Source organism: Natator depressus, chromosome 7, assembly GCF_965152275.1.
Source record: "Natator depressus isolate rNatDep1 chromosome 7, rNatDep2.hap1, whole genome shotgun sequence".
Classification (NCBI taxonomy): Eukaryota; Metazoa; Chordata; order Testudines; family Cheloniidae; genus Natator; species Natator depressus.
In genome coordinates, this window is record NC_134240.1 from 34112036 (window position 1) to 34130331 (window position 18296).

Genomic DNA, 18296 nt, shown 5'->3' on the forward strand with positions numbered 1-18296 from the left:
AAGGACCTAAGAGTTACAGTGGACGAGAAGCTGGATATGAGTCAACAGTGTGCCGTTGTTGCCAAGAAGGCCAATGGCATTTTGGGATGTATACGTAGGGGCATTGCCAGCAGATGGAGAGATGTGATCGTTCCCCTCTATTCAACATTGGTGAGGCCTCATCTGGAGTACTGTGTCCAGTTTTGGGCCCCACACTTTAAGAAGGATGTGGAAAAATTGGAAAACGTCCAGCGGAGGGCAACAAAAATGATTAGGGGACTGGAACACATGACTTATGAGGAGAGGCTGAGGGAACTGGGATTGTTTAGTCTGAGGAACAGAAGAATGAGGGGGGATTTGATAGCTGCTTTCAACTACCTGAAAGGGGGTTCCAAAGAGGATGGATCTAGACTGTTCTCAGTGGTAGCTGATGACAGAACAAGGAGTAATGGTCTCAAGTTGCAGTGGGGGAGGTTTAGGTTGGATATTAGGAAAAACTTTTTCACTAGGAGGGTGGTGAAACACTGGAATGCGTTACCTAGGAAGGTGGCGGAATCTCCTTCCTTAGATATTTTTAAGGTCAGGCTTGACAAAGCCCTGGCTGGGATGATTTAGTTGGGGATTGGTCCTGCTTTGAGCAGGGGGTTGGACTAGATGACCTCCTGAGGTCCCTTCCAACCCTGATATTCTATGATTCTATGATACTGGAGTGAGCTTCGCTATCCTGGATGCCACCCTCACCATCTCCTGGGACCCTAGACCTTCTTCATCCTACTCCGGAGAGCTGTCCTGACCAGACCAGCCAAGGAGAGAGATCCAGATGATATTGCTACCTCTACTGAATCCCACCCACCACTGGGGATGTGACTTTTTCACGCCTGCCTCACCCTCCTTCTGTGTCCGCCATCTTATTTCTTCTCTCTCCTACCCTCTCCTTTTTTCTTCTGTTTAAAAGAGCCAGGCTTGGTTGGCCAAGACTGCATATTTTGCAACACTCCTGTAAGCCTGTGACCAGAAAGAGTCAGCTAAAAGCACTGCCTTACGTAGCCTGGTCCTGGTATGAGTTTACCAGGTCTCGGAGTGGCTGATAAGAATGTGTGCTCTGCCTGTGTTTTTCCAGCAGTGAGATTGCAGGTGAGAGAAGCTACATTTTCTATCTTTGTGGTTTTTGTGAGTGTTTGTCTTATTTTGTCTGCTCAGGAAATGGGATCAGACTTTAACAACAGCAACGACAACAGCTCCAACCCATCTCAACTCACTTCTCTCTTCCCCAAAAGGACAGTTATTAGCATCTTTAATATCACCTAAGAGACTGTCAGACAGGGTATTTTCCATCTAAAACCTCTCTCCAGCTAAAGGGAACAAGAGATTTTTCTGTATCTTTAATAAAAGGTTGAAAGGATTTTCAATGGTGTGTTTGCCATGGTACTAAGCAAGCTGCGGCCTCTGTACACCAAACCTCAAACCTGGTTTAACATTGTTTAACCTCGGAGAGTGACTGAGTTATGTTAACACCTTTGGCCCATTTATTCCAACTAAATTAATAAAACACTCCTCAACGTTGGTCTGCACCCCTGCCCCTGATTTTCTAAATGCTCCATTAGGTCTTCCACTCTTTGCCCCACATTTGGACACGGTTATTAAGAAAGCAAACTTTGCCACACATGGAAGGAAGCATTTACCCCCATTAAGTTCATGAGCTGTGATGTGTTTTGTTTCTTTAGAGGAGCAAGTGAACGTTATTATTTCTCCGAGTGTTCCAGGAGAGAGCGGGACTCTTCATGGTGGATGGTTTTGGGGAAATTCAGGACTGGGAGTGTGGTGGGATCACGCCTGCATAAGGTAACTGGGTGATAGAGACTAGAATGGGGCTGTCATGTTGTAGGCAGGCTGCTGGGGTCAGAGCGCTGAATTGGGGCTGCACAGCACACCAACACTCAAGGAGCTGCATGCTTGTCTGCTTGCTGTTGGTGTCCAGGCTGTGAGTCATAGGCACAGAGCAGTTAAAGCACCCAGATTTACCAGGCAGATGATGACAATTCCTCACCAGTCTGGATTTCACCTCAGAGTGTGACTTTCCCTCTTTAGTAAAACTTGCCACATCTCTGATTTCAGTTAGTGCTGTTGTGACTTAACAGCCTTATGCATGATTGGATACTGCAGCAAGACTGTTAAACACATCTTGGAGCATGTCTCGAGGGTGTGAATTCCAAGACAACCAGGTCTAAATTCTGGTTACCGACTGACAATGTACATTATAATAGTTTGTTTTCAAAACATTTCTAGTAATATTAGGATGAAAAATCTTGAAGAGTTAATTTTTATTGGGAAAGACATAATTTGCTCTAGAGTATAGTCCCTATAATTTTCTTAAACTACAAACTAATCTGAGACATAACAATAACCAAAAGCCATAGTTCAAATTGTTGCTCATTGTTATTGCTATTAAACTGCTGTTATTGGCTGTATAAACCTACAATGTTTTGAACCCTATCTTCTTTTGTAGTGTGCAATGCTCCAAACAGCTGTTAAATAGAACAAAAGCATAATCCATCAGCATCAGTCTGAATAACTATAAACATCCCATTTCCTTGAAGACAAACGTGGCATAGAATATGATCTGGAGTTGCCTAAATTTAACATCGGAATTATATAGTTCCTATATTTTTAAAAAAAGCAGCATTGAAAAGTTTGAATTTTATCCAAACTTCAAAGCTGGCATTTGACACAGCTGTGTTGTTTTCTGGCTTGGTGGATACCAAATGTGGAAGATTTAAAATTCGTATTTCTTGCATTGATGCTGGTTAAATAATCACCCCCAGGTTATGCATGTATTCTGATGCTGGAGGCTCAGAAAGATGAGAATCTCTGCTATTCATAGACTGATTCCTGCTGGCAGATTTAAGGCCCAGTTCCTGGGGAGATAACAGAAGAGTTAGCTGGTTTTATTTAATATTTACATTATTATATCACTGGGAGGCCTTGAACAAGATCAGGGACCCAACGTGCAAGGTGCTGTGCAAATGCAGCCTGTCTAGAAGAGCACTCCATAAGTACAGATGCAAAAATAGCATTAAAAGCCTTCAAGAGAGGAAGAGAGAAAGCCCTGCAATGGCTAGCTGGAAAACCTAACTTCAATCCTCAATAAAATGAGGGGACAGGCAGAAAAATCAGTGGTAACTAAAGCAGGAGCTCCCCAACTTTTTCACTGCCTGGATCATATCTTAATAGAGTGTCTCTTGGACAACTTCCCTTTCCATTGACAGTTGAGTAATGTCCTGCGGCAGCTACAGCAATTGTTTGTGTGGCAAAATAACAAGGCTATTTAAAAATTAATTGCTCAGTTTAAAGGCTTTTGTAAAAGGGTGAGACTGGCAGTTTTGGCCCACCACAGAGGAAGGGCTACAATAGATGGCACCACCCCAGAGGGAGGTATGTTGCCTCCAGAAGCCAGAATGCTTCCTAGAACCCCCAGGCATACACAGGCTGCACAGCCACTACTAAAACCTCTCCCTTCAGCATGCCAGTCCCATATATCAAGGACCACTGTGGACAAGGGATGCCTGTACGTGGCCCAGCCTTCTCCCTGCCTCTCAGGGTACCGTACACTCACCGTGGCTCAGGGACTGCAATGTTGCTTGGCCTTTATAAGGGAAAGGATCTTTCTGTCCTGTCTTCAGGTTCACCTACACGAAGTTCAGGAGGAATTAGACCCCAGATGATTTAATTGGTACTTTTCTGAAGATTGACAAGAAAGGTGCCATTTAGGAAAAGAAAAAACAAGTGATTGGCATGAGGTTTTTAGGATGGCCTCATTGAGTTCCTCCTCCCGCCCCCTCTGCATAGTACAAGTCCTTGCTAGTGTTCTTTTGGCACTTTGAAAGTGACAAACACTGGAGGGAGGGGAAGATCAGAGAAGTCTGGTCGTAGGAAACAAAAATGCTTTCTCTGATTGGATTCAAGACTTTTAAACCTGAACCTAACCAAAAAAATGTTTTTCCTTTTCGAAAAGCCAGGCTATGTTGAGCACATTCATATTTCTGTGACTCTCAGTTAGTTTCAAACAGTAATGGATGGCCACAAATCATTCCATTCAAGGACAACCAGGAAGGTGGATTGGGATCAGATGTGACAAGACCTGGACTGTAATGCTGATCCCCTGATGTTTTTCCACACTCCATTCACTTTCAGTCTGCACTACTTCCTTGTTTTAGACCAAGGGAAACAGCAACAAGAAAAAACAAAAGTAAAATATCCATGGGGTGTACATATCTCGTTTGTAACTGGCTACAGGAATTCTGAGAGCAAAATGGCTGCTATCTCTAGACAGGACTTGAAAAAACTACTCACTCAGAAATTTTCCCCAGGCAAGTGGGCTAACACAGGCAAAGGAGCCATTGTTCCCTCGTGATAGGTACTGCAGCACCCTTGCAAAAGAGAAGCAGAGAGACAATGGCACAAGTGCCCTTGCTCCTTTCACAGGAGGGCAGGCAGGAACCCTGAAAACAGATCCATGTGGAGAAAAGCTGCTAATACAGACAGTTTCCTACACATCCTGCAGCCCTGTAACCCCAGAAGAGTCCAGTATTTGTTTATTTATGGGAGGTAGGAAGACCAGAATTAGTTATTGGGAATGAGGGAACCAGTCATTAGTTAAATACAGTGGTGGAGGATCAAAATTCCAGTTTTGACTAATGAGGGCAGACGGAGAGTCATGTATCTAACTTGAAACAAATGCAAAATAACACATCTGAGAAATAATATTTATCTCATGCTTGAGCTAAAATATTATCTCCATTACAGGTCATTAGTCATTGCATTTCATAGCTTCATAGAATTTAAGGCCAGAAGAAACCATCAGATCATCTAGTCTGACCTCGTTTGTATAACAGGCCATTAGTTTTCACCCATACACTCCTATATTAAGCCCAAAGACTTTAGTTAGACTAATGCATTTCAGTCCTCAGGAGACTAAACTGTGTCACAGGGAGCGACCAAAATGCCACCAACATCCACGGCCCCTGGAGTGGCAGGGAATTGATTAGGTGAGATATCTCCAGATGTTCATTGAAATGCTCTCCAAGCCATTAGTCACTCATGGGCAAGACCATCCAGTATTTTCTCCAGGCCTGTTTTGCCTATAGAAATGAATGCACAAACAAAAATGCTGCTCTGGCACAGCGTATACTTGGCATACACACTGCTCCATCGTATGTCTACTTAGCTAAATCATATTTCCCTACAAGAGTCTCAGATCATGATGTGGATGGCAAATATACATAATCCATCCCTTCTGGGACGTGAACCTTGGATCCAGTTGAGTGCTAAAAGGAGTAGCACTGACTGATACTACCTGTGGCAGTACAGGTATCCATCCAAGAGACATCATATCGGACATACAATGAAATAATGAAATATTGTCATTTTAAAACTGGGACTGCAGGAGTTTTAATTTATCTAATCATTTGGGCCAGTTCAGTAAATCACCCCAGAAGAAGAAAAACGATCAATCAGTGGACTTTATTCTAATCCAGTGGCATGCAAAATGTTTATATGCCTTTACCTAACATCAGGTCAGGCTTGAAGAGTCCCACTCTAACGTGATGTGCTATGTGAGTGGTAATTTGAAAAATATGGCCACTTGTTCCAAAAAAAGGTCAGCTTGCATTAAATCTATAATGGCATCTTGTGCCAGCAGAACCAACCTGCAAAATCTTATGCCAATTTCCTGAAATGGAGAAATAACATTGTATATGCATAATAATACCCGCCTACACTGACAACACTGGATGTACACCCTAAAAATGAAAGGAGTCAAAAGAGTCTCACCCAAGAAGGAGATATGGAGGAGTGATGGAAAGGGCAGCAGGGATGGAGAAAGCTGAATCTCTGAGTCTGGGAGAGCTTCCATGTCAGAGAAGAAATGACTCACCTTCTGAGTTGCTAGGAAACAGAGCTAGGAAAAACACAGGAGCTCTCGAGTGAGCGTTAACTGGCACTACAACACTGCCTAGTGAGTGAGATGGTTGCCAATCTTTAGACTAGATACATATCTAGACACATACTATTGATTTTTCTCTCAGCTTTCTTAGAGGCATTGCTTACTTTAAGATACTTTTGGAATTAGGCAGTTATTGTGCAGTTACTGTGGGCTATTCTTGAAAACAAGAAAAATAAATGTCTGACCTCTGGCTAGGGGTGGAGGGGGTGGATTTACCTGACCTGCACTCTTGTTCACAGGTGTACAACAGAAGGGTGTCCAGTCTCAAAGGTGCTTCCAGATGCTGAGAGTCTGGGGACAGCCTGGTTATTGAGGGGGATGGCAGGAATTCAGGTTACAGATATCTTCTAATAGACATCTAGCTGGTGAAGGGCAAGGCCATCCCAATGTTTTCAGCTAGAAGTCTGTAGTTTACCAATATGCTGGTTGTTAGACAATAGAAATGTAGATTGTGAAACTAAAAGGAAGGCTAAAATAAAGCACACTATAGTATCAAGAGACTATATTCTGCTCTCGAGTTGGAATAGACTCAGTAATTTACTGGGTCTGTTCCATTTTTAATTACTATAGTCTGGTGAGAAGAGTAAGCAGCAGGTCATGCCAGAATAAATTGGATTAAAATCTCCTTATTTCCTTTCTAACACTGATCCTTTACCATTAGGATTTAAATCTGACTGTAAATGAGTTAAATGGAACATTCATAATACCTGTAAATCAACTTGTCCCCTGAATCTCTAAAGAAATAATCATATTTGTATTTATATAATATGGCACTTTACAGGTTTGTTAGGACTCAGGAGTTCCTGAGTTCCAAACCTATGCTCATTTCCCTAGACTTACTGCCTCATCAAATAATGGGAAATACTAACCTTTACATAAATGTTCAAACTATTTAATTGCAATGCTACTGTCATGCACCTGATTGGCCAAGTTTTCAAACAGGCACATGTAAAATTGTATGCATATTTCTTGCATACAGTTTAATCATGCAGATACCCCAGTGAGCATCTGCAAATCAGGTTTTCTACACACGCATTTATGTCAAAACCCCAACCTGTGCATGCACATAAGAATATTTGGATAGAAGAATTTTGCAAGCATGCACTGCTAAAAATGTGGCTATCAAAATAACCTCTGATAGAACACAATTTAATCACCTAATTCTAGTTGTTTACTTTCAATGGCTATGCACTGGTTTTTCAAATACTGGTGTGGTGAGCTGTACTTACTCAAAAACAGAGGTGCACCGCCATATAACAACACAGAGTGCATCCTGTTTTCAGTACAAAAGAATTAGCCAATCCCTGTTTGTTTACGCGATGATGTTAGCTGGTCTACCGCTGTAATGGGAGTGCAAAGATTACAGTTTTAGTTTGCAATGTGTTAACCTTGTTTTTTTTGAGGCTAAATTACCAGACCTTCATGTTAAAGAAAAAGAGAACCATTCTTAATGGGCCCTTTGTAATAGGACACTAAAAGTTAGACCTGTCCTTCAAACATATCTTGAAGCAAGGCTAGCGACAAGTGTTACACTTGAAAGGAAGTTTGAAGAGGCCACTGAAAAGAAAGCTAGTATGACAAAAGAGATTTAATTAAAACATAAGTTACTATCTAGTGACACCACTTAATGCCAAAGCAATGCCCTTGCACAATTTCTCTCTCTCTCTCTGTGTCTTAGGAGAAACAACTGCCCTTGATTCAGTGTTTGGAATGGAGAATGTATTGTGGCAAATTGCTGGCACAATTATGATGGGTCTCACGCTTCTTCTTCTTGTGGGGGGGGGTTGGGGTTCAGGACCCAGTTTCCTGCCCATGAACTAGAGTATCGACTGTCCCACTAGTAACCCAGAGAAGGGTAGTGGAGAGGGAGGGACCCGGGTCTGCCCTCTACTCCGGGTCCCAGCCCAGGGGCCCTAGGGATAGTGGCAAACCATTTGAACTAGTGCTTCCTTCCCCTGGGCTACTTCCCTCTTCTGCTCTTCAGCTTGTGCGGCTTCCTGCCCTCTCTCTGCACAAGCCAGGTGTCTCTTTACCTAGGGTCTTGGTCTTCTAAGCAGCCACGGCACATCTCCAAACTCTCCTCTACTTCAGCTCCCCCAAACTGCACTCTGTTCCAACTCCTTCAAACTGCTCTCTGCTCCAACTCCAAACCACTCTGCCTCTGCCTCTGCCTCTGCCTCTGCCTCTGCTTCTGCTCCAACTCCTTCCCCTGGCTGATTGGGGCAGGGGGGTTTTATCAGGTGACTGGCTTCAGGTTCTCTAATTGGCTTCAGGTGCTTTTAATTAATCTATAGAAACCCTTCTTTCCTCTACAGGGAATAAGGCTTCTCCTCATCCTGGGACTTACATCTCTCTCCTATATCACTCTCCTGCTGCCTTCTGGCCATGCTATAGCACAGTATATAGTCTTTAATTTCACAGTGGCAAGATGACATTTTAGAATTATACGGTTATGGTAAAGCACAGCAGTAATAGAATACCATGGCCATGCTCAAGTACATATAACTAAATGAAAGCAAAGCTCTTCCACCCTTCAAAAATCAGCAGAGGGAACATGCTCTTGAGCCTCCATTCTAGATTTGCTGCTTCACAGGAGCAGATCCTTACTCTTGATTTCGAAAGGGCCCCTTAAACTCAATGGGACTTGTAGCATAAGGGATGACTGTGAGTAAAGGGTAGAAGAATCTCTGCTTGAAATGCACGTTTGAGCATGGGCAATAATAAAACGAGCACTAACAAAGCTAGGTGCCAGATTCAGTTGGCGTAAATCAGCACAGTTCCAATGGCCCTAACCTTTAAAAAATAGTGGAGGGGATTTGCTTCAAAGAGGACTGAATTCAAAATGGCAGCCCCTCAAGAATCTGTAGTTTGTCCTGAGGGAATCCTACGTTAAAGCAACACCATATGAATCCTCATGAAGGGATTCGGGAGGGTTAATGGAGGGAAAAAGTGGAATATATGATCTTCAAAGGAAAAAAGTTGTGCATTTAATATAATGGCTTCACAATGCATAATGTTTAGAAACTTGAATCCAACAGAGTCAGTAGGGTTCTTTTTAATTAAGACTGTAGAGTTTTATTATTTAAAAGGTTTTATAAAAGTGTTCTAAATAGACCATGGAATTGCTATAGCAAATTTTTTCTGTTGGAAATTACTCAGCCATTTGGTTTTTATTTTTGCAAAAAAGTACAAGCCTTTTGAACACGCATTTGATATGCTTGTTGATGCATCACAAAAAGGAGATATGCTTTGAATTCTCCTTAAAAACACCATGTAAACACATGGCTTATGTATAATTGGAACAAAATACCATCTCCATATAGAGTGCTTTCACATGTAATTTCCTCTCTGACTACTGCATGTAAACATAGTTATTTTATTTGGGGAAACTCCCAGGCCTTAAGTAGTGCAACTGGGATCAATATCTTAACAAATGCAAATTATATTTAAAATGTCCCTGTTTTGCAACAAGATGCCTGGATGGTAACAGAAAAAGAAACAGTAACAAATGCACTCTCTAATATAGGAAGGTTCAGAGGTATTTGGCTGATGGTTCCACTCCCCACTGTCTTGTGTCACAGAATTTCTCCACGTGTGGCAGATGTATTTTCCAGATTAAAAAAGAGAAAAAGAAAGATTTCTATTCCAAAGAACATAACCCTGGCAACAGGAGCACAGAACTTAAAGGTCATAAAAATGTTCAATATACATCAGGCTTTAAAGATGACAGGCATGTGTCAAGGTTCCTTCCCCACTCTGAACTCTAGGGTACAGATGTGGGGACCTGCATGAAAGACCCCCTAAGCTTATTCTTACCAGCTTACGTTAAAACTTCCCCTAGGTACAAACTTTGCATTGTCCTTGAACAGTATGATGCCACCACCAGGCGTTTTAAACAAAGAACAGGGAAAGAGACCACCTGGAGACGTCTTCCCCCAAAATATCCCCCCAAGCCCTACACCCCCTTTCCAGGGGAAGGCTTGATAATAATCCTCACCAATTGGTACAGGTGAACACAGACCCAAACCCTTGGATCTTAAGAACAATGAAAAATCAATCAGGTTATTAAAAGAAGAATTTTAATTAAAGAAAAGGTAAAAGAATCACCTCTGTAAAATCAGGATGGTAAATACCTTACAGGGTAATCAGATTCAAAACATAGAGAATCCCTCTAGGCAAAACCTTAAGTTACAAAAAGACACAAAAACAGGAATATATGACAGCATGTAAGGCAAATTTGACAGAGTTCCATTTAGTTCATTTTGACTGACCATATACAGCATCTATGAAAGTTTCACTAGGTCAAAGCTTTCCGGGTACAATTACTGGCATAATTTAGCTGATGCTCTGAAGCAACATGAAAAGTCACCTGGCCATTTTACAGCCTACTCCAAATGGATGAAGTCAAGGCTCAAGCTGAATAAATGCAATAATGCAGAAAACCCGCACATTATTAATGTAGAAATCTAGTATTGGAGGAACTGGCTCAAGCATCTAATCTCAATTACCCTCTTCCTTGCAAAGAGCAATTTGGCTTTCTGATGCTCGTCGGATTAGTTGTTCACTGAACGTAAGGGTAATTTCCTTGGTTTGGTAGAGCTTCTTGGGAAATACGACGATGTCATACGTGACCACCTATGTAGTTCGTAAAGAAGCTATGGGCCAATACTGCAGCAAAACAATTCAAATTGATTGACCTTATGGCAAGGAAGATGCTTGATAACATATTGATGTGGCTCAGCAAAGCAAAGTACTACGCTGTAATAGTGGACTGCATTCCTAACATTAGTCACAGTGAATATATGTCTTTTACAACAAGATTTGTATCCAAGTAAAGGCATAGGCGCCGAGTTTCTAATCTGCTGGGGGGTTCTCCCCCTGCAGCTGCCCCCAGCCCCCACTCCATCCCCACCCTGCTTCTTCCCACCCCCACCCCGTCTCTTCCCCACCTCTTCCTGCCCTCACCCTGCCTCTTTCCCACCCAGTTCCACCCCCTCCCCTGAGCGCACTGTGCCTTCGCTCCTCCCCCCGAGCCTCCCGACGCGGCGAAACAGCTGATCTGTGGCAGGCGGTAGGCGCTGGGAGGGAGGGGGAGGCGCTGATTGGTGGGGCCCGCCGGTGAGCAGGAGGCGCTGAGGGGAGGGGAAGGTTCTGATAGGGGGCTGCCAGTGGGTGCTCAGCACCCACCATTTTTTCCTGTGGGTGCTCCAGCCCCGGAGCACCCACAGAGTAGGCGCCTATGAGTAAAGGAACACTCTATCATTTCCGCTCTGTGGATGACACTACTGGAAAAGGCCTAACAGAACTATTTATGAACATTTTAAATGAGAATAAAATAAAGCGTCAGGACTGCTGCGGCCACGGCCATGACAATGGTGCGAATATGAAGGGAAGAAACAGTGGCATCCAGGCAAGGATCCTTGCACTGAATCCAAGAGCTTTCTTCATGCCTTGTGGCTGCCATTCCCTCAACCTGGTTGTGTCAGATGCAACATCATCTTCTTTAGATTCAGTATCTCTCTTTGGAGTCCTGCAAAGGAGATATGTCCAGTTTTCAGCATGAGCTATCAGGTGGAAGATCCTCATGGACAATGTTACAAAACTGACTGTGTAGCTGCTAAGTGACACTTGCTGGGAGAGCTACATTAACAGCGTAAGGCCAGTGAGTACCAAGTGACTGAGGTTTACAATGCCCTGATGGAACTGGTGCAGTCAAGTAAAGCTGAGGCTGGAATCTGACACGAGGCACAAAGCCTGGCAAACCAGATCACTTAACCTCAAATTTCTGGTCTCAATTGTGGTTTGTCTGTTCCAAGTGATCGTTGTAAGCAAAGTGAGACAAATTCAATCGATGGACATCACGACTACTACTACTTTGATGAGAAGCTGCCTTGATTTTGTTGTGGCCTACAGAGAAAGCGGATTTGTATATACCATCACCACTGCCAAAGAAATGGCGGAAAACTTAGGAGTTGAGCCTGTCTTCAAGGAAACTCGTATTCATCAGAAGAAGAGAGTTTGATTACAAGGGCAGAGATGAGGTGATGAGAAGCTCGGAAGAAAAATTCAAGACGGAGTTTTTTTGCTCACTTATTGACACTGCTTGAGTATCCACTGAAGAAAATTTTGGACAAATGAAGCACCACAAAAAGACCTGGGTAAGCTGCTTAGTAAGCAGCTGGTGGAGAGGAAAACACTCTTGAACAATTGTATGGACCTTCACCAGATGCTGACACATGGGGAATGTTCGGACATCAATGATAAAGACCTCTGTGTTGAATAAATATTTTGCATGAATAAATGTAGATTTACAGATCCTAGCGTGCAAATCTATCGTCTTATATGACAGGGATAAATACTGCATGCAAATCATGCATCAAAGTCATGAAATGGGCTACAAATGCAATAAAAAAAAGGCATTCAAGAGTTTAACAAACGAAGGTGGGGGGTCGTCGAAGATGCTCCTCATCTTGGGCGCCATTTGGTCTAGGGCCGGCTCTGAAAGCAATAGCTATGGTTACATCTACAGAATGGTACCTATTGACCCACTGAGAAAGAAGTTGCACAGTGATGTGATACAAAAAGATAAATTTCATTGAAGGCTTGAAGGAAATAAGCAGTGTAAGGGCAGCATTTTTTAAAGCCTGGAAGAATCCTTGTGTTCAGGTGCTAAGTGAAGGGGATTTCAGTAACTCTAAATTCGTTCCTGTCCTTATAACACAGCAAGGACCCACAGTCCCTGTTTGGAAACTATTTGTGCCTGTTTTACATAAAAAGATGAAAGCTGAATTTTTGTTGAACCACAAATGATTTAACTAATTTAAAATGTGCACGCATGCTGCAATGCTGCTTTGACAAAAGCACTCAGGGGGACATCAAAAAATGACAAGCCAGCGTGCATTCGATATTCCAAACTTTGTGATAGGATGCAAAAAAGCTTAACTCCACGATTTGTTTTTGTGTCACAAAAAACAACATACTACCATTCACCAGGTCAAATTCTGTTCCCTCACGTAAGCCTAAAATAGGTTTAGAACCAACTAGTAGCTGATGCTGTTCCCCGTCAAGTTCCTCACACTGTCTGCAGAGAAAGCCTCTTCCACTCTATGTGCTCAACAAGCCTAACTGACCTCTCTCTAACTGGCTGAATTCAAGCAGCTGAGTGAGGGGAGGGACTTGCTGGTAGCCACAAACTCCCTGGTTTCCTTAAACACAGAACTCCTTCAAGCCACCAGCCCTTCCTGACATTTGTCCTAAGAGAAACAACAAAGATAAAATTAAAGAAGAAACATGACAAAAAGATTAGTTCAGAATTATAGCATGAAAAGAAGCTAATCATCTTGCATACTGTACAGACAGTGACTTTTTCTGTAGAAATATTCTGATACTTTTCTTTTCCTTTCTGCAACAAGTATCCAGCATGTCTTAGACTATTTCCATTTTCTTATCTTCAATACTTCTTGGAAGACCTTCAAGGAATTTTCAGGTTATTACTTAAACCACTCCCATGCCCCCCTTTTTTTAAGCTTGAGGGTCCAGCTCTCATTCAAGCACATAAAATTATCTGAGAGGTTCTGATATTCAATATTCTCTTCTTTTCTTTAATGTAATCTTGTGTAACAACCACATATTTGTGAGGGAATGGGAATTAACATTTTGTTCCTGCGGCTTAATAAATGAATAACCAAGAGAGCCATGCTTTATTTTTGTACGAGTATAAATTGCATGATGGGATCCTCCCATTATTCAGCATTGCTGGGGCTTCTGTAAAATTTGCAGTCTAAATTCTTTTGGTTTCTAGAATAACAGTTGTAAAACCCATTAGATTACATAGGAATTTTCAAGGACATAATGTGGTTCTGAACAGGGGAGGGAGGAAGTGAAGGAGAAACCTTTGACCTAGTGAAACTTAGAAATTTAGTGATTTCTAGTGCAATTGTTTTGGAGCTAGAGTGAAAGTGGCAACGTGGAAGAATTCTGGTCAATACTGTAATGATCATTTCTGAGTTAGAGCATCGGCATGTGCTCATGTTTCATTATCTGCACGATGGCTGATAGTCTTACACTGAAATATCAGAGGACACCTTGCTACATGCAACACCCCAAATACACTTGCTGCCACAAACCTCCCCTCTGTTGGTGAACCTTCAAGGGAATAGCGCAACCCAAAATATGGGCAGCAGTGGTCTGGAAGGGCATGGGATTCCCTAGTTTAGTGCATCACCTAAACAGTCTCTACTGGCAAAGTTCCTAGAGGTCCCTGACTGCTACTTAAAGCTCTTTCTCCTAGTAGAAACCCCATAGGAGGACAGGTGGCAGGAACACCACCTGCTCTCTCTTGGCTTGAACCCCACCCCCTTGAGGCTGCAGGGGTATCAGCTGACACAGAGATGCATAATTTATGCCATCCTGTACAGACCTGATGAGTCTATCTCCTGGTTTAATTCAGTATGAGGATTTAAATTGTCTCTTAGTATACAGAGTCACCATTCAAAGTTTATGAGCCAAATGTGGAGTAACTCCACTGATCTCACTGGTGACTGGTGTAAATAAGGACAGAAATGGCCCTGTTTCTTTCAGTACACAATAACGACTTCCCAGCTAGCACGATGAATTTGGGATTTCGAATTCTGGAAACATGTACAATATACATACCATAAAGAACCCTCATGGCCAAGTGTGACTAAAAGTGTTAGGCTGCAATTGTTTAAGAAGATAAAAAATGATGGTTGCTGGTGAAATAAAATAGTTATGTCAATAAACTGGACTGATTAACAAAAGGCTAAAAATATGGTTTGGTTTAAACTGATAAAAGAAACAAATACTTGGACACCAAGAAAATTAGTAGCTGTTTATCAATGCCCCAGTACATTAGAAATACCTTGACCCCTCCCCCCACGTTTCTATTCTCTTTCTACTTATTTAGTACTTTTTACTTTTTAAGTGATCCCTTAAAGTTTAAAAAAAGGGATTAATTTAATTAGCTGGCCAAACAATGACTGCTGGATAATTATGTCTGCCTCCAAATAAAAATAACTTGCCCTTCTATTCGATTTGAGAGGTAAGACATCATTGACAGGAGCTTTTCCTCTCTGGTCCCAAAACACAAACTTAAATAAAGGTTGTTCACAGTACACTATAAATTAAATTTGAAGAGTATAACTACAGTCTTCAGCTGGTAGATTTTATTCTGGAATTTAAACCAGTGACACAGTTGTTTATAGCCCACATTAGCCTAATACTGGTTCCTACATCTGAAAATTCGCCCAGTTCCCATATATCAAACTACTTTGCTCTCCTTGCAGGCCTGGCAATCCAAGGGTTAATATAATCCTACCTTATTTTATAAATTGCTGGTGTTATAAAGCAGCCATAAGTTTATATGTTAGCTTTCTTCATATACCTTTGAACACATGATGAGTTGTTACATAGCTAAACAGCTACCTGTCTAGCTATATTAAAGAAAAATGTCATGAATGACAAGACAGAAACCAAATTGCTCCTTTTCCTCCAACTATACACATATTTTTATTTTCAAAATTTGTTTCTACTAGGCCCCAATTCATCAAAGCACTTTAGCATGTTAAAGTCCCATTGCAGTTAAATTTAAGCACATGCTTAAAGGCTTTGATGAATCAGAGCCATAAAGAAGAAATCATCAGCTTTCCAAATCAAAGGTTGCAATAACTAAGTGCTAGCAACTTGTACTTTACACGATCACGACTGTGTCATTCATACTACTCCCTCTCCCTGTTCTCCCACCTGAAAGAAGAAGAGGAGAATGGTGTGAAGCGGAATTAAACATACAAAGATGTAAAAATGGAGATAAATACACACTGTCTGATTCCTAGGAGCGATAAGGACGAGAAGAGCTACATCGCTTCTTATTAGAGATGGATCAAACCAACACTCAGAATTATACACCTCAAATTTTGGCAGAGCCCAGATCCAGTTCAGGAGGCTTTTCTCTAGCTTTTCACAAGCCCTATTTAAATGTAGCTAAAAAAAAAAAATAAAAAATTTGCCTATAAGTATATGTTATTATTCATTTGTGAGAGTGGAAGGAGGTTAAATGAAGGCTACTGGATGTCTTATATCTTTAGGTGTATTTTAATAAGAACTAAAGTAATAGTGCATGAGTAGAACTCCCATGGAACATGCATATAATGTTTTCTTTGCTAGCCTTTGCTAGCCTCCCTTCCTTTCTATTTGACACTTTCCCCTCTGATATTCTTCATTGGAACAATAATATTTTAACAGTCACAGCTTTTAAAATGCTTGATTCTGATCAAACATTTCTCCCAGGCAATTGCATATTGACAGAAGGGAAAAATTAAACTTCTCAGGAATGAGGTTATTTAGGGCATAAAATGCAAGGAAATAGGTATTTAGGTAACTGTGGGCATGGTTTTTATTTTCCCTAATTTTCAGATTACTTTCGATTAGGTCTCTTCAGAGTGGAAACTTCTTGATGTGAAATAGATACTATCTAAATCATTACAGCTCATTCATTGCCATGTGCCACCTTTTAGGGCAATTAAACCTGACCTCAGGGTTACCTAGCTGAACACTTGCTGACCTAGGGCATTTCCTCTGAATATGAATAAGCTTGTAATACAAATACAGTCAGAAAACAGAATAGCTCCTGGCACAGATAATGCCCTTCTTAAACAGAACTGAAAGTCTGGTTTGAACCTCATACACTGTTAGAATATAGAGTCTATTGATTCAGAGCATTCTCTGTTGGGATCAGCTTGGAATTTTTTTTCCAGCTGACATCTGGAGTCTATCCCTTCTAAACTCCCCTCAGCCCCAAATCCAAAAAGAAAACAGAAAAGAAAAAAAATTGTGCCAGCAAATTTTTTGGCATTAATATTTTGTCAGTCACTAACATTTGCCAAACAAAACTCAAAGTAGTCTCAAAAATATGTCATCAAGTGAGTTCTTCTTACTTTCAAATGTTAGGTAGTTGTTCCTGTAGTTAAAATGTGCAGCACCTGTGCACCAGATTTATAGCTCTTTGATCACAATATATTCACTAGGCAATTAACTCCCAATGTGGTGCGGGTGACTGGCTTCCCGGGAAATAAGTGGAAGACCAGCCCCTCATCCTCATTTCAGTGGCTTCTTGATTTGGAAGAACAAATGTGGTAGCTGCTTGTACTTACATTAAACAAAATAGGAGATGCTGGTAAACAATTAAGTGAGGCTGTGTTTATGGAAAATCTTTTCATACGCTGCCAAAATATGTAAAATAATAACTTGTCAATTTCTCTTCAAATGGCAGAAAAGCTGCATTGCATACAAAAATAATTATTGCTAGTGTTTGTTCACAAACTGTGTAGTACAATTACCGTTATTTACCTCTCCAAACCCTCAACAGTTCTGAAAAATTCCAAGAGATGTTTCTGACAGTTTTCATAAAGCATTAAGTAGGAAAGAAGTGACACATGGAATTCTTTAGCATGGCAAAGCAACTAGTCATTAAGATGTTGACCTGAAATACAATCTCCCTGGTGACCTACATGAGAAATGCCTGGGACCCACCTGTGATGTAAAAGCCTTCTTCTGAGAAATATTGCAAGATTGCTGATATCAGATGCTTTGCAATTTGTCTTAGGAACATGTGTAAATTAGCATCTAGTTGTGTTTGTCTGCAGATGGGATGCCAAAGGGAACATTTTGCATGCCAATGACCTATCAGGGTATCTTACTTCTAGTTTCCATTATATTTGACAATTGCTGCCATGCTTAAAATTATTATTTGATGTGTAATGGAAAAGTTTGCACTGGCATAATTCTATGCAGTGCTTACTTCAATCCCAGATCCATTGCCTAACCTGAAGGTGATTTACATGTCTGCATGAATTGCAAATGAGATTTCAATAGTGTTGGTTTCATTTCAGGCAAAGTATAGAGCAAGCGGTTAGAAAGAAGCACAAATAAAATCTTCCATCAAAGAGAGATTATTTCTTTTTTATTATTATTAAAAATGACTAGTGGAGAAAGAATTTAAACTTTTTATGCTTTATCTGTAAAAAACAGGGCAATTATGTCTCTATTAAACTTAGATATAAAACCAGATTTGGAGGACTAGCAATGGAATGTGAAACTTCTCCTCTCTGGTTGTTAAGTGGCTTCTGAAATGAATTGATGACCTCAGTCCAGTTACTAGTGGACATATGTCCACATCACAAAAAAGTCTACCATCGCACCTGGCACCATCAACATCCCAAGGCCTGGATGGGCACAAAAGGTGAACTGTGCTCTCACCATTACAGGCAGTCCCTTCAGTAATCAACTGAGTTGGGGACAT

At 41.3% G+C, this 18296-nt stretch overlaps 1 long non-coding RNA gene across 2 annotated transcripts in view; it reads right to left on the reverse strand.

Annotated features, from left to right (window-relative positions):
• LOC141990649 (uncharacterized) overlaps positions 1–5916 on the reverse strand; it is a 77262-nt gene extending 71346 nt beyond the window's left edge. For both annotated transcript variants that reach the window (XR_012640228.1, XR_012640227.1), the window contains exon 1: positions 5809–5916. This is a non-coding gene — a long non-coding RNA (uncharacterized LOC141990649). The remainder of the gene's footprint in view (positions 1–5808) is intronic.
• Positions 5917–18296: the final 12380 nt, after the last annotated feature.